The following is a 5116-nucleotide window of genomic DNA, read 5'->3' as shown; positions in this document are numbered from 1 at the left end:
ATAGTGCTAATAATTTAATATGAGAAAACAACCCCGTAAAAGTGGTATATTTCTCAATATAAGAAAATAAAAACGTGTATATTTATGAATCTGAAAAAATAATCCTGTAAAATAGTGTAATTGCAAGTCTGAGAAAACAGCCTCGTAAAAAGGAAAAAAATTTTAATATGAGAAAACAACCCCGTAAGAAGGGTATATTTATAAATATTACAAAGCAATCCCGTAATACAGGGATATTTATTAATGAGAGAAAATAACTTTGTAATTTTGGTATATTTGTGAGTATGAGAAAACAGCCCCTTAAATGTGTTAATTTTATAATATGAGAAAGCTACTCGTAAAAGGGTATAATTGTCAATATAAAAAAATAACCCCGTAAAACCTGCATATTTATGAATTTGAAAAAATAAACCCATAATAGTGCTAATAATTTAATATGAGAAAATGACCCTTAAAAGTGGTATATTTATCAATATAAGAAAATAACTCCGTAAAACGTGTATATTTTTGAATCTGAGATAACAACCCCATAAAAGTAGTGTAATTGTGAGTATGAGAAAACGGCCTCGCAGAAGGGATAAATTTTTTAATATGAGAAAACAACCCCGTAATATGGTAATATTTATCAATCGAAGAAAATAACCCCGAAATTTTTGTATATTTGTGAGTATGAGAAAACAACCCCCTTAAATGGGTTAATTTTATACTATGAGAAAACAACCCCGTAAAAGTGGTATATTTGTCAATATAAGAAAATAATCCCCTAAAGCGTGTGTATTTATGAATATGAGAAAACAACCACATAAAAGTAGTGTAATTGCAAATCTAAGAAAACAGCCTCGTAGAATGGGTAGATTTTTTAATATGAGAAAACAGCCTAGTAGAAGGGGTAAATTTTTTAATATGTGAAAACAACCCCGTAATACGGGGATATTTATGAATATGAGGAAATAACTCCATAAAAGAGCCCTGTAAAATGGGTAATTTTATCGACATAAGAAAATAACTCCATAAAACTTGTATATTTATAAATTTAAGAAAACAACATCATAATAGTGCTAATAATTTAATATGAGAAGACGACCCCGTAAAAGTGGTATATTTATCAATAAGAAAATAACCCCGTAAAACGTGTATATTTATGAATCTTATAAAACAACTCCGTAAAAGTAGTGTAATTGTGAGTATCAGAAAATAGCCTCTTAGAAAAGGTAAATTTTTTTAATATAAGAAAACAACCCCATAAGAGGGGTATATTTATAAATATTAGAAAACAACTCCGTAAAAGGGGTATATTTGTCAACATAAGAAAATAACCCTGTAAAACGTGTATATTTATGAATATAAAAAAATAACACCGTAATTTTGGTATATTTGTGAGTATGAGAAAACAACCCTTAAATGGGTTAATTTTATAATATGAGAAAATAACCCCGTAAAGGTTTATATTTGTCCATATAAGAAAATAACCCCGTAAAATGTGTACATTTATAAATTTGAGAAAACAACCCACAAAATAGTGCTAATAATTTAATATGCGAAAACGACCCCGTAAAATTGGTATATTTATCAATATAAGAAAATAATTCTATAAAACTCGTATATTTATCAATATAAGAAAACAACCCTATAAAAGTAGTGTATTTTCTCCGACTGATAAATATCCCCGTAATATGGGGTTGTTTTCACATATTAAAAAAGTTACCACTTTTACGAGGCTGTTTTCTCATATTAAAAAGTTTACATGTTCTACGAGGCTTTTTTCTTAGACTCGTAATTACACTACTTTTACGGGATTGTTTTCTCAGATTCATAAATATACACGTTTTATAGAGTTATTTTCTTATATTGATAAAAGTACCATTTCCATGGGTCCTTTCTCCATATTAAATTATTAGCACTATTTTGTGGGTTGTTTTCTCAAATTTATAAATGTACACATTTTACGGGATTATTTTCTTATATTGACAAATATAAACCTTTACGGAGTTGTTTTCTCAAATTATAAAATTAACCCATTTAAGGGTTGTTTTCTCATACTCAAAAATATACCAAAATTACGGTGTTATTTTCTCTGATTGATAAATATCCTAGTCTTATGGGGTTTCTCTCTCATATTAAAAAATTTATCCTATCTAAGAGGCTATTTTCTTATAATTGCTATGCGGTTATTTTATTATATTGATAAATATATCACTTTTACTGGGTCATTTTCTCATATTAAATTATTACCACTATTATGGGGTTGTTTTCTCATATTCATAAATATAGTAAAATTACGGGATTATTTTCTCAGATTGATAAATATCCCCGTATTATTGGATTGTTTTCTCATATTAAAAAATTTACCCCTTCTACGAGGCAGTTTTCTCAGACTCACAATTACACTACTTTTACGCAGTTATTTTCTCATATTCATAAATATATACGTTTTACGGGGTTATTTTCTTATATTGATAAATATACCACTTTTGCGGAATCGTATTCTCATATTAAATTATTAGCTTTATTAGGGGTTGTTTTCTCAAATTCATAAATATACAAGTTTTACAGGGTTATTTTCTTACATCGACAAATATACCCCTTTTACGGGGTTGTTTTCTCATATTATAAAATTAACCCATTTAAGGGGTTGTTTTCTCATACTCATTAAATATACCACAATTACGGAGTTATTTCCTCAAATTCATAAATATCCCTATATTACGGGATTCTTTTCTAATATTTATAAATATACCCCTCTTACGAGGTTGTTTTCCCATATTAAAAAATTTACCCCTTCTACGAGGTTGTTTTCTCAGACTTGCGATTACACTACTTTTACGGGGTTGTTTTCTAAGATTCAAAATTATAGACGTTTTATGGGGTTATTTTCTTATATAGAGAAATATACCACTTTCACGGGGCCGTTTCTCATATTAAATTGTTAGCACTAATCTATAGTTGTTTTCTCAAATTCATAAATATACACATTTTTACGGGATTATTTTTTTCTATTAACGAATATACCCCTTTTACATGGTTATTTTCTCATATTATAAAATTATCCCATTTAAGGTTTTGTTTTCTCATACTCACAAATATACCAAAATTACAGAGTCATTGTCTCCGATTGATAAATATCCCCGTATTACGGGGTTATTTTCTAATATTTATAAATATACCCCTCTTACAGGGTTGTTTTCTCGTATTAAAAAATTTACCCCTTTTACGAGACTGTTTTCTCAGACTCGCAATTACACTACTTTTATGGGGATGTTTTCTCATATTCATAAATATACACATTTCACGAGGTTATTTTCTTATATAAAAAAAATCTACTCCTTTTCAGAATTATTTTCTCATATTATAAAATTCACCCATTTAAGGGTTATTTTCTCATACTCATAAATATACCACGATTACGGGGTTATTTCCTCGGATTCATAAATATCCCGGTATTACAAGGTTGTTTCCACATATTAAGAAATTTACCTGTTCTACGAGACTAATTTCTTAAACTGGCAATTACACTACCTTTACGGGATTATTTTCTCAAATTCATAAATATACACGTTTTATGGGATTATTTTCTTATACTGATAAATAAACCACTTTTATGGGGTCCTCTTCTCATACTAAATTATTAGCACTATTATGGTGTTGTTTTCTAAAATTTATTAATATACACATTTTACGGGGTTATTTTCTTATATTGATAAATATACCCCTTTTACTGGGTCGTTATCTCATATTAAATTATTAGCACTATTCTAGTGTTGTTTTGTCAAATCCATAAATATACAAGTTTTACAGAGTTAATTTCCTATATCGACAAATATACCCCTTTTACGAGGTTGTTTTCTCATATTATAAAATTAACCCATTTAAGGGGTTGTTTTCTCATACTCACAAATATACCAAAATTACGGGGTTATTTTTTCCGATTGATAAATATCCCTATATTATGGGATTGTTTTCTCATATTAAAAAATTTACACGTTCTACAAGGCTGTTTTTTGAGACTCATAATTACACTACTTTTACATGGTTATTTTTTAAGATTAATAAATATACACGTTCTATAGGGTTATTTCTTATATTGATAAATAAACCACTTTTACGGGGTCCTCTTCTCATACTAAAATATTAGCACTATTATGGTGTTGTTGTTTTCTCAAATTCATAAATATACGCGTTTTACAGGGTTATTTTCTTATATTGAGAAATATACCACTTTCACGGGGTCATTTTCTCATATTAAATTATTAGCACTATTCTAGTGTTGTTTTCTCAAATCCATAAATATACACGTTTTATGGGATTATTTTCTATATCAACAAATATACACCTTTTACGGGGTTGTTTTCTCATATTATAAAATTAGCCCATTTAAGGGGTTGTTTTCTCATACTCACAAATATACTAAAATTACGGGTTATTTTCTCCGATTGATAAATATCCTCGTATTACGAGGTTGTTTTCTCATATTAAAAAATTTACCCCTTCTACGAGTCTGTTTTCTCATATTAAGAAATTACTCCTTCTGCGAGGTTGTTTTCTCAGTCTGGTAATTACACTATTTTTACGGGGTTGTTTTCTGAGATTCATTAATATACACATTTTACCAGGTTATTTTCTTATATTGACAAATATACCCCTTTTACGGGGTTGTTTTCTCATATTATAAAATTAACCAATTTAAGGGGTTATTTTCTCAAACTTACAAATATACCAAAATTATGGTGTTATTTTCTCCGAATGATAAATATTCCCGTATTACGGGGTTGTTTTCTCATATTAAATAATTTACCCTTTCTACGAGGCTATTTTCTCATACTCGCAATTACACTACTTTTACGGGGTTATTTTTTTAGATTCATAAATATACACGTTTTACGTGGTTATTTTCTTATATTGATAAATATACCACTTTTACGGGGTCATCTTCTCATACTAAATTATTAGCACTATTATGGTGTTGTTTTCTCAAATTCATAAATATACACGTTTTATGAGGTTATTTTCTTATATTGACAAATATATTCCTTTTATGAGGGTCGTTTTCTCATATAAAATTATTAGCACTATTCTAGGGTTGTTTTCTCAAATTTATGAATATACACGTTTAACATAG

This window comes from Ricinus communis, chromosome 3 (genome assembly GCF_019578655.1).
Source record: "Ricinus communis isolate WT05 ecotype wild-type chromosome 3, ASM1957865v1, whole genome shotgun sequence".
NCBI classification, from domain to species: Eukaryota; Viridiplantae; Streptophyta; class Magnoliopsida; order Malpighiales; family Euphorbiaceae; genus Ricinus; species Ricinus communis.
This window is presented reverse-complemented; position numbering follows the sequence as displayed.